At 43.0% G+C, this 12,507-nt stretch overlaps 1 protein-coding gene across 2 annotated transcripts in view; it reads right to left on the reverse strand.

Annotated features, from left to right (window-relative positions):
- IGFBP1 (insulin like growth factor binding protein 1) overlaps window positions 1-12,286 on the reverse strand; it is a 37,454-nt gene extending 25,168 nt beyond the window's left edge. The window contains exons 1-3 of one of the 2 annotated variants that reach the window (XR_012157421.1): window positions 11,532-12,286; window positions 6,940-7,512; window positions 3,919-4,058 (exon numbers count right to left, since the gene is read on the reverse strand). The gene's annotated coding sequence lies outside the window, so the exon portion shown is untranslated. Of the gene's footprint in view, window positions 1-3,918; window positions 4,059-6,939; window positions 8,091-11,531 lie in introns of those variants that run through there. The other variant, XR_012157422.1, reaches the window with a different exon arrangement.
- Between the last annotated feature and the right edge of the window lie 221 nt (window positions 12,287-12,507).

The following is a 12,507-nucleotide window of genomic DNA, read 5'->3' on the forward strand; positions in this document are numbered from 1 at the left end:
AGCAGGAACTTGAAGCTGACTTTCCTACCTGCAAGAGAAATGCACTAACCACTCTGCCATAGATAGAGTCACTCTCTTACTTTTTTGCTCTCTGGGCCAATGAGCATTTGTTTATTTCCTACAAAGTGGAACAGCTTCACCAGGAGAGACTGAGAGAGAGCCTTCACACAATAGCTTGGTGGTGGTCAGGGCACTCTCCTGGGAGCTGCGAGACTTTGGTTCAGGTCCCTGCTCCAAATAAGGCAGATTAGGGGATTTGAAAACAGATCTTCTGCATTCCGGGATAGTGTCTTAACCACAAGCATAGTGGCTCTAAGGAGTGGTGAGGAAGGCTGACCAGTCTGAGGCACCTAGCTCCAGGAGAGGACTCATGACTGCGAACCCTGAGCGAAGGGAGGTGCCTCCCTTTGCCTGGAGTCAGACACCTATCTGAGTCCTGCCCCATCCCTTTCCTCAGGCAGCTCCCCACTCAGTTGCTGGCCTCCCTTTCTTAGACAACTAATTCTCCCCATGCAATTCATAGGGAGCCTGGGCACCTAACTTGGGCTGCAAATTTCACTGGGCAGCAGGGTACCTAGAAGTTAGGCACTGCAACATCTAATTCCCCTTTGTGTATCTAGCCCCAGGAGACTAGAAGATCCATTGTTGTGTTCCAAACCCTAACTGCCAAGAGGAATAGGACCAGACAGCCCTTCCCACTATTAAAGATTAATTAGGAAGCTCTTGCTATTAGTTCCTGGGTGAAACTCTCCAGGACAGGCACTAGATTAATCTCAGTGGAGTGTCTTCTTTGGAGTACACGCTCCTTGGAAGTGTGATGGAGCCTGGGCGTGGTGGCCATCAGGTCATGATCCAAGGCATATTCACTTGGTTTAGTATGTAGTTAATTGTCCGGTGCTTGTTTGTTTGTCCACGCTACTTTAGCTCTTGATCAGGCCTCCCCAGGTTTCCACTTGCAAAAAGGGAATCCCTCCCTGGACGAAGTAGAATCACGGCTATTTCTGGGAGGAATTAGGAGTAGCTGCATAGTCCTCGTTCCCCAGCAATCCCCCTGGAATCATAGGCAACTGGGCAGCTGCAGTCATAGGCGCCGACTCCGTGGGTCCTCCAGGGAAGGTGAGTGCTTAGCACCCACAGGCAGCCCCCACATCAGCGCCTTCCAGTCCCTCCCTCCCCTCCAGCACCTCCCGTGGCCCTGCTGGTCAGTGCCTCCCCCTCAGCACCTCCCACCCACCGCGATCAGCTGTTCCACGGAGTGCAGAAGACGCTGAAGGGGAACAGTAAGGGTGGGGCACACCCAGGGGAGGGAGGTGGAATGGAGCAGGAAGAGGCAGGGTGGGAGTGGGCCCTGGGGGAAGGGGTGGAGTGGGGGCTGGGCCTGGGGCAGAGTCAGAGGGGAGCACCCAGCCGGCACATTAGAAAGTCAACACCTAAAGCTGCAATAATTTGCGCCAGAGACAGAATTAGGAGCAGGCAGCTAGAAGGATGGTATAAACTCCCCTATTCCTGGGCTCAGTACAAATTGGTTTGATCTCTGCAAGCTCAATTCCAGCCTCCTTGTGCATGTGTGTTAGGATACAGTTGTTAATTACATGGTCACGTTATTTTTTTCCATAGGACCTATCTTGTCTCTTCCCCACTCCAAACTCCTGGTGTCAGTTGTATTTTCCTCACCTAGCCAAGCCCACTCCTCAGGGCTCTCATCCCAGTCTCCTTGTCCATTACATCCTAGTCTCTTCCCTTCAGACTCCTAGTCCCACTGTCCTTGCCCGGCCATTACCAGTTCCCTCTCACAACTCCTGCCCCAGCATCCTTGCCCAGGCAGTCCCAGTCCCCCACTTCCATCTCCTTATCCAATCTCTCTCTTCACCCTCGCCTCCAATCAGTCCCCCCACACCCTTCCCCATTGGCTCACACTCCCAATCTTCCTCCTGGGGCAGGGGCTCTTTGTCCAGTCTCCGTGTCTGCACACACCCCTTCCTAGCTCCCTTGTCCAAGTCTCTTCATTCACCCAGTCCCAGTTCTCCCACTTGAGGAAGCTGGCTCCTCATCAGATCGATCTTGTCCCCTCTCTCCCTTGATCTCCATCCCAGTCGCCTTCCCAACCAGTTCAAATCTCCCCAGCCACTCCTCATCTGCTCTCAGTTTCATCCACACCTACTGGCTTCCTTCCTTCCCAGCTCCCAGATTCTGCCCCAATCCCCCACCACAGGATACTTGTCCTAGTGAATGCCCCAGACGGACACCAGTCCAGCTTCTTCATGCTGCCTGGGACCGGGAGTAGGGGAGTTTGGGGGGGAGGGAAAGGGAGAGAGAGAGTTCATTGGGAGCACAGGAGAGACAGGCTTTCTGCTCTCAGTTCCACTTCTGTGACTGGATGTGGCACAGCCTGCAATCATTTCAGAGCTGCAATTGCAGGGGAAGCGCAGCTTAGGCCCAGGTTGGAGCATGCCCAGTGCAGACAGAATTTAGTGGCTAAAATTTAAGAGGTTGCCATTGAGCATGTGCAAACTGCCATTTTGCAAATACTTATAACTTGACTGAATTTTCACAGGCACATTCCCCTCCGCACTTTTGTCAAATCTCTCCTCTAACATGAGGGCAGCAGAACTTTTCCAAGAAATACTTTAACATAGGGAAAACAGCATAGTTTGCCCTAGCTTTGTTTTTGGAAATGGGTGAAACATTTTGGCTGAAACGTCCACAAATATTCTGCCTGAGGTAGACATACTACCTGTAGAATTTCAAACCAAACAGTTAAAAATTGGCAAAGTTATAAGCAACTGAAAACGGGGTCTTAGAATGGGACTGTCAGGCAACTTTAGTAACGCGTAGTGCTACCAGCCTCACCCCTAATAATGGCATTATAAACTGTTGGTTGGGACCAGAGGTGTATTAGGTGGTTTATAATGGCATTATATTCTCTACATTACTTAGTGGCCCATTATTAACATAGTGGAACGTCTGCAGTGAATTAAACAGACATTTCAGTGGTGTCTTTCAAAACAGGTTGATTTTTTTTCTGGGTACCGTAGTTCCAGTGAGCACCCAGAACAGCAGGAAGTGCTTGGGGCAAGTAGCAACGCGGGAAGAGTCAGTCAGTGCTATGTGGTGCATTTAGCAGAATATTAAGGGCTAGAGCAAGTTCAGTTAGAATCAAGCCTTCCAAACAGACTGTAATTAATTAATAATCTCCAGAGGCTGTCCTCCCTCCTTTGTGTGCCTCTTGCAATTTCCTCAGATCCCCAGCCAACAGCAAGAATGCTCCTGATTGCATCAGCATTGATTACTCTAGAGATGAAGAAATTCTTCTCTGGCTAACAAGTTGATATTGCAAGCAGCTTGGTGAAGCAGTTACTCATGTTATTTAGTCTACATCCATAGCCTAAATCTTCTTGGACTATGTCTACACCACAAATTACGTTGGTATAATTTACATCGCTCAGGGGTGTGAATAATCCACACCCCTAAGCGAAATAAATTATACTGACCTAAGCGCTGGCATGGACAGCACTATGTTGGCAGGAGAGGCAGGAATTATTAAGCCAAGAGGAGAGCTTTCTCCTGTTGTCTTAGAGCATCTTCACCAGCAGCCCTACGGTGATGCAGCTGCACCACAGTACTGTAGACATAGCCTTAGATATTACATGAAGAAACGTGGGTCCTCACAAGGTGAAGTATAACCCTTATGGGGGCAGTTTTCCACCCCCTGGACCTGCTCTTAAGCTGGTGTAAGTGACCTGGGAATCTACTGAGGATCTGCCCCCTTGGCATCGGGCCTCTTAATGCTCTGGAGGTTCCTTATTTAAAAAATTTGCTACAGGTTTGCTTTAATTCCGTCCTTTCCTTCCCCCCACTCGCCCCATTTGCCACACAGTTACAGCAGACCCAACAGCCAAATCTATAGTTTAATGGAACCTCTTTTTCCAGTTGTACAGCGTGCAGCAACACTCATTTGGGAATTCATTACATCAAATTTCTTCAATTGTCAGCTCATGTCTCGTTGCCTCTTCGATATTTTTAAGTTGACGTAATTCCCATTCTTGCTGTTTTGCTTCCTATTTTAAAGAGAAAAAAGTTTAGCTTAGCAAACTGTTCTGTACAACCAACACAACAGGACTTTCTTCTGCAATTAACAAACAAACCAAACATCTGCTCTATTTAGTAAAAGCCTGATTCTTCTTCCACACTACCTTACACAGCAGTTTTACTACACTAATGGTAATAGTTACTATGGATTTACACCAGTGTAACACCTATCAGAAGTTAATGCTGAGTCTCAGCAAATCGAGAGGCTGATCCAAAGCCCATGGAAGTTAATAGAAGGACTCTACTTTGTGACAGCCAGTAGACGAAATTGCAGGTGTTGGAGTCTACACTTAGTGGAAAACCTGGAGAAAGAAATGCATCTTATATAGGCTTTGTCTACACACATTTCCCCAGAATTCAAAGTAGGTCTAAGGTTTAACTAAGCCAGATATTTAAACAAATAAATAATGAAAGGTTCCAGTTATTGGATCCTTTCCTACATCAGGTTTAAAGCCAGTTTGAATTGCTGGGAGAGTTTTCCCCTGTGAAGACAAAGGCTATGGGTGTTCCAGAAAGGAGTAGGATTTGACATGTTTTCATTAGAAGCAAATCCCTAGATGAGGGTCTAACTTTAAGCAATGACCTGCAGTGGCTTCATTCATTCATTCTCCAGCTTTCTACAAGCAGTTAAATCTTTTGTTTTGTTCCGTTCCATTGTTCTTTTGGCTTGTTTATAGTTTGATCTTGAAGCATGATAAATGTAATGCTTTGCAAACTCAATTCATGCAGCCTCCAACCAAGAATCTGTTTCTTCATTCTGCATATTTACCAGTTTATCTCTAAAACATAATAATTTTAAAGCATGTTCCCAGAAGAGGTTTATAGAAGACAAATAGTCATTGCAAAATAGAGGCAAAAATATTAATTAATCCACCAAATGTGAGCAAACTTTGCATTAGAACTGGGTGGAAGTTTTCCAACAGAAAATACTTATTTTATTGAAATAGAAACATTTAGATTTTGATTAAGCCTGATGTAACCCAGGCTACTTTCTGACAGAAACCTGCCTAGTTTCATGACAAGTTATCCACCTGTCTACTTCCCCAGCTCCTTGGCAGCTGTGGTTTCCAAGAAGCATATTTTGTTTTGTTGTTTCCTAAACAAAATATTGTAGAATTTCACTTCAGCAAGAAATTGAAGGGGGGGGAGGGGGGAAGGTGTTCCAAATCAGGATGAAAAGCAAAACCCTTGACATTTTTCATAGAGAAATTCAGGTTTCCAGTGAGCAATACTTAACATTAATCACTATTAAAAGGACACATATAAATGCAACACAAGTATAACCCTCCTAAAGATTAGAGCTGGTTAAAAAACGGGATGAAGGTTATCTGAGAGTTTTGTAACACTCCCCATTGATGTTCAAATTAAAAAGGGTCAGGGTTTTGAAGTTTCTGGACCAGGTCTATAACTGAACAAAGCATTGGACATACAAAAAACAAACAAAACACACAACAACAAAACCCTCACTTTTAACAGAGAAAATCACCTTCCCCCCAAAAAGCATTTCAAAAATATCCCCCAACTGCTGAATTTCAATTTTTCTCAACAAGCTTTACTAAAATGTTTGTATGGAAAGCCTAGTTATAAGGGAGGCTACTGTGTATGTGCACCATAGCCCTTTTCTGGATGAAACCTGAACTGCTTAAATTGGTGTTGTGGATAAGGCTACGATGTAGTCATGGGTATTTTTAGTAAAAGTCATGGACTGGTCACGGGCAATAAACAAAAATTCAAGGCCCATGACCTTTACTATAAATACCCCTGACTAAATCTTAGCTGGGGAGGCCTTGGGCACCGCTGCTCTGGGGGGCCTCCAGAGAGCTGCTGCTCAGGCGGTCCCTAGGACCAGCCACATCAGCCACTGCTCGGGTAGTCCCTAGGGCCAGCCACACTAGCTGCTGCAGAAGTTATGGAGATCACAGAAAGTCATGGAATCTGTGACTTCCATGACCTCCTTGACAGACACGCAGCCTTAGTCATGAGCCATTTAGTGGTAACAATCCATGGAGAGTCTCCTTTAATTCAAGAGGTAGTGCTTGTTACAGGAGAATGTGGGTTCTATTACTTAACCATTTTTTTGTTTGTGTATTGTCTTCACAGAGATTGAGAGAGTCTCAAATGTATTTTGACAGGTTTCAGAGTAACAGCCATGTTAATCTGTATTCGCAAAAAGAAAAGGAGTACTTGTGGCACCTTAGAGACTAACCAATTTATTTGAGCATAAGTTTTCGTGAGCTACAGCTCACTTCATCGGCTGCTGAGCTGTAGCTCACGAAAGCTTATGCTCAAATAAATTGGTTAGTCTCTAAGGTGCCACAAGTACTCCTTTTCTTTTTTCAAATGTATTTGTTATTTGAAATTAATCACTAATTTCTACAAGCAAATAATTCTTGGGCTGCAAGTTGTTCTATTAAAATGGAATATACATTTTGCAGTTCAAGCTAGCTAGTTAGTTGTTATATATTTGACAGTACATTACACAAGTCAAAGTTGATGCTGTATTTAAATATGGCATTTAAGAGAGTAACACAGGTTATCCAACCAGGGAACTGAAACAGAACCCCATGACTTATGTAACGAACCATCAACATCTAATAAATTGAGTTATATGTTCAAAAATATTATTTGAACTCTGCTGTTGGCAGGTAGCTGAACATATAGGCTACACATTTACTTGGTGAGTGTTTGTGGTAGTAGAGTTCAAGCAAAGAATTTAAATTACACAACTTTTATCAGCAGATTTAAGACTGTCCTGAACTGTCATTGAAAATATTTGGATTCATCCTCCAGATAATGGTAGAATGTCATGCAACTTGATTACCTCAGAAAATGTAAGAATAGTGTATTTACCAAAAGTTTTTTTTCAAATTTCCTTTTTCTTCTTTTTCTTACTGAGGGATCTTTTATCCCAGGAATTTCAGTAACCAGCCATGCAAATACACTTTTAGAAGTTACTTTGGCTGTCTTCTTAGATGGTTCAGCAGGGACTTCAGCTGCTGCACTTACTATAGGGGGAACCATTGTCTTGAAGCTTGGCTCTTCACTGGATTCCTCTGAAGCCAACACTGTTGAAAGTCGTCTTCTGGGAACTGCAGCCCAAGAGCTGTGGCTCATCTCTTCACTTGATTCCTCTGGGTCCAATACTGTGGAAAGCTTTCTTGGAAAAGTGACTTGAGAAATGAGCTTGTCAAGGTGCATTAGTTGTTCTTGGGACGATGCTTGTTTCTGGAAGGATGATTTTGGCATTGGAGACCCATAGACTCTCTTACTTATGTTTTGTTCTCTGATAGATTGATTCGTCATATCCACCAGAGATAACATACTTTGGGAGAACATTGAATCCACTGGAGTGCTATGTTTCACTGCTGCCTTTTTCAAAGATCTTTTGACATTTAAGAAAGAATCTTCTTCCACTGACATTTTCTATTTTGGTTATGTGTTTTCAATGCAAAAAAAAAAGAAAAAAAAAGTTAGTCTTTGAAGGACTATGGAATCGATTACCATGTGTAACATGATAGCACAATAGGAATGAAACAGCCACCATTAGGGCGATTTCATCGTAAAACTCTATCATGTTTATTCTCTACCACAAGTAATGCATTTGTTTGTTTGTTTGTTTTTTTAAAAGGGAGATGATAGCAGTTTAAGTCACCCAAGTGCTTTTATTTGTGCTCAGAAGTTACATGGAGTTACTCCTTTTAGAGGACTAGTGCACTGGAAATGTTTGAAGAAATGTCATTTTAAAATGAAAGGAAGGCGCATTAGAAGACTGGTTACTGCACAACTGATAGTTATTTAAAAAAGAAAGAAAACTGCATATAAGAGAAGGAGGAACTCTCAGGTGTGGAGCTCTACACTTGGACCTTCATTTATTTAAATATATTTCAGGCTACCTGAAACATTCATTAAAATAATGGTGGTTGGGATAATCAGGTTCCTCCTAGGTCAGTATAGAGAGCTAATAATCCACTTAGATTGCAGTATTTCAGTGATAGGGAATAACTGCTGCATTCCAAGTCAACCAGTGTAGTGTAACCCAATTATAGAAGTGAAACTTCACTATACAAAGGGAGAAAACCCAATAAATTAACAATCTGAGAATATTCTACTCCACTCCACTCTGAGCAAGAGCTCAAAGTCACTGGCAACACTCCCATTGATTTCAGTGGCACAAGATCAGACCACATGCAGCATTTAGCTATGCTCAGATTGACTATAAAGTGATTCCCTGTATTTGAAAATAATTTCTTCTTTTACTCACCTGCCAGGCCCTAACATCAGGATTCTGCAAGATCTGAAGACAACACAAACACCTAAAGAAGAATCAAGAAAGCAGCTCTGGTCTCTGCTTTAGGTGTTCTGGCCAGATCCAGTAGTAGAAATCTGCTCAGGCATAGCCATGTACAATATATGGGCCTTAATAATGCCACAAATGCTTGCAGAGGAGCAAAAAACCTTTGACTTTTTAAGAGAAAAATCTGTCATTTTAAGATGTATTTTTTTAAAGGTCATGCAAGTATTGAGTAACTGTTCTTATAAGTATTGTATTTTATAAACCAGTTCTTTTATAAAATTTGTAGTGTTAACTATTTAAATGGCTGTTTAAACTAAACCAACTAATATCTACATTCCAAACAGAATAGAGCAAAAAGATCTTACACCAACAAACAATCAGTTCTTCTACTGAAGAAGTGGGGCCTGATTCTCTGCTGCCTGCCACTCTTTGCACCTGTGCTAAGTGCTATCATTTGAGTTTAGTAGAGTTTTACACCCATCTTGCACAGGTGTTAAGAGACACAGGATGAGAAGACCTAGAGAATCAGGAAAAACACTTTAAAAAAGCACTAAAACATCCTTTTAAAAATATTTCTCCTCAGGACTTTCATTCAGGTGTATCTTTTAAAAAGAAAATTAATTTCTGCTGCATTGTAATGTAATTTATAGATTAGAAGAGCTGTTTTTTCTTGCCCTATGAAAGCTGTCTGTGGCCACAGATTTTTGTCCTTTAATGAAATCATGACTTTAAAAGAAAATAATCTTTGTTTCTATAGAAGCCCAGTTCAGATAGTTACAGAGCTAGTAGTATTAAGTGGGCTTCTTTTTAATTAATAAAACTTAGGGATAACTAGCAGCTAATTTAAAAAGCCTTCCCTGATAAGCACTTGAATTAAAGAAATAAAGTAATCACAAGCATTGGTAAAAGCTTAACTATTAAATTGAACATTACTTCTCTTCTAAAGTTGGAGTTCTGTTTTAGGCTTCATTTCCAATAGAAGTGTCTGATGAGGCTAGCCATAAAGTATGGTAAGCCCTTTGCTATATTCAGATAGATTCCCTCCCTCCAGGTCACTCATTTTAACAGATAAACAGGAGATAAAAGAAAAATCAATCAAAACCAACACATACTGGAACATTCGGGTCTCTAGCGTGAGGACCATTCCATAGCTTTTAATTGTTTTGGCAATAGTGAAGCCAGCTAAACAAATTTCATCTAGACAAATTCAGAGTGGAAATAAGATGTAAATTTTTCACAATGAGAGTAATTAACCATTGGAACAATTTACTAAGGGTCTTAGCAGATTCTCCATCACTGACCATTTTTAAATGAAGACTAGATGTTTTTCTAAAAGACCTACAATAGGAATTATTTTGGAGAAGTTCCATGGCCTGTGTTATACAAGAGATCACACTAAAGGATTGCAGTGGTCCCCTTCTGGCATGGAAACCTACACAGCAAAGTCTTATCAGTCCAACTGGACCTACTCAACACAAATAGACTTCCTGGTTCCAAGTCAGATGTTTTAGGCTTCAGCTACATTTGGGCTCTTGAAGCCGAAATAGCTTCTGAGAATCCTTTGTTGTAGTGGGGGATGGTAATTCGTCCTCTAAATTCCCCTCATTACATACTTGGCCACCGCTAATCAGATCCAAATTCCAAAGAGAAATAAAAACAAAGACAAAATGAGGCTCATCAGAGGGAACTGGGGACAGAATCCCTCTAGAGTTTGTAGGCTAAGGACATATTCAGTTGTGGAAATGGCATATCTTTGTCTTGAAACAAATGCCCCCCCAAAATATCAGTGCCTAGATGAGAAATGTGCAGAATTGAAATGATACAGTCCACATGTAGCACCCAATTTAGCTTTCAAAGCCCATTAGACATTTATTAAGACACCGATTTTGTCACAGAGGTTGCGGAAGTCATGGAATCTGTAACTTCCAGAAACTGCCGTGACTTCAGCTGTGGTGGCCAGAAGCTGCAGAGTCCCCCCCACTGCTGGTGGCGGGGCCCCCTGAGCTCCCAGCCACCACTGGCAGCGGGGGCACCCCGCTGCTGCCAGCCACCATGGGTGGCAGGGGCCTCTGGAGTTCCATGCTGCCACAGGCGGTGGGGGTACCACGCTGTACCTGGCTCCTGCAGGTGGCGGGGGTACCCTGCAGCTCTTGGCCACTGTGGGCAGCAGGGGGACCCCAGAGCTGCCGGCTGCCATAGGCAATGGTGGACCCTGAAGCTCTGAGACAGCACAGGCAGTGGGAGCCCCTGGAGCTGCAAGCGGGCCCCTGCAGCTGCCCAGGTGCTGAGGAGGTTGTAGGGACCCAGCAGCTCCCCATAGATATTTTTAGTAAAAGTCAGGAACAGGTCACGTGCTTCCATGAATTTTTCTTTATTGCCCATGACCTGTCCCTGACTTTTACTAAAAATATCTGTGACAATATCTTAGCCTTAGAAATTATATATGCACAGCGGCACCACTGAACTACACCTCTGAGGTACAAGGTGGTAAACAACTTATGCACAGGACATTGCAAAACAAACTCTGTTGGTGGGGTCCACTTACAAGGACACTGAGGCAACTCCCTCCTCAGAATGTGCCAAATGATCTGTAATATCCGGACAGCACAGCCAAGACCTGACCTCATTTTAGTGTCTTATCCAAGTGACCCCCACATAGTAAAGTGCGTGGAACATATTTAATCTATGACAGAAGGAGGAAGGGCTGAGTTGACCTTGCTGGGATTTGAACTTGCAGTTCCAAGGAGTCTAGGTATAGCAAACCTAATCTTAGAGCACTAAGTCAGCCCTTGTTAGCTGTATTAATAATTGCACTATGAATAGAGAACGAGGAGGTGCCATTTAGAAATAACAGTCTGTCAGTATATGGGGCACGTTGCTTGGTTTAAGTTATGTGCCCCACAGGAATTGAAAGAGAACTTGAGAAATGGAGGCACACAATCACATGGCTTGCACAAATAAACATCCAGAAAATAAGCAGTTTGTTCAGAATAAGCTATTTATTTCATAGACTCCCAGTGGAGGTTCCTGTCAAGAACATTTAGAGAACTGAACAAAAGCTATTTTGAGATATTTGTGGCTGAGCAAAAATCCCAGAGTAAAGCCCTCAGTTCTTTACAAACATAGGAGAAAGTAGACCAGCCCTTACCTTATTTTGAATATTAGCAGTTAGCTTTTCAAACCAGAGGTGTTGTGGCTTGGTGAAAGAACCAGCTAGGTTGTTACTGTACGTTGCAGAGCTGGAAAGTCAATTCCTTATATAATGAAGAGCAGAGAGTGATGTCCTGACATAGCATTGGCGTGTTTTCACTGTCAAGTTGTGTCACAGTGGGCCACAACATTGTTGCCTGTTTCAGCAGGACGATGATGCAAACATCACTGTGTAACGCTGGGTAGTTGAGGCAGCTTTATTTTGTGGTTCTGAGTAATTTTGCGTCACCTCATTCTATGGGTACTTCTACACAGAGCCGCAGGATGGAACGAGGAGGACACAGCATGGGCTAGCAAGCCATGTTCATACACAGGGTCTGTGTCCCACTTGTACCACTTGCACTGAAGCCTTGGCTGTGCTGTTTTCTCTATTAATGGTACCCATACTAGTTGGATTCAAGCTAGCTCAGGTAGGCCAGCTTGTGCACAGCTTTTGCTGTGTATACATGCCTTATGCATCCCTTTACTGATTTCTTATTGTATATCAGAGCAAGTTGAAACTTTTCATCCTTGCCTCAAGCCCCTGTATAACTCTGTCCTGTACCTGCGTCTTTTTCCATACTGCCCCCTAGGCATAGACCTCCATTTCACAAAACCATTTCCCTTTGCTTCTTTCTAATTCCTCTTTCAGGACCCAGCTTTTCTGGAATGCCCACAAGAAGGGAGCTGTTAATATAACAGGTTTCAGAGAAGCAGCCGAGTTAGTCTGTATTTGCCAAAAGAAAAGGAGGACTTGTGGCACCTTAGAGACTAACCAATTTATTAGAGCATAAGCTTTCGTGAGCTACAGCTCACTTCATCGGATGCTGTAGCTCACGAAAGCTTATGCTCAAATAAATTTGTTAGTCTCTAAGGTGCCACAAGTACTCCTTTTCTTTTTGTTAATGTAACAGTAATTTTGGTGCTGATTTGCA

The sequence above is a fragment of the Lepidochelys kempii genome, chromosome 2 (genome assembly GCF_965140265.1).
Source record: "Lepidochelys kempii isolate rLepKem1 chromosome 2, rLepKem1.hap2, whole genome shotgun sequence".
Lineage (NCBI taxonomy): Eukaryota > Metazoa > Chordata > Testudines > Cheloniidae > Lepidochelys > Lepidochelys kempii.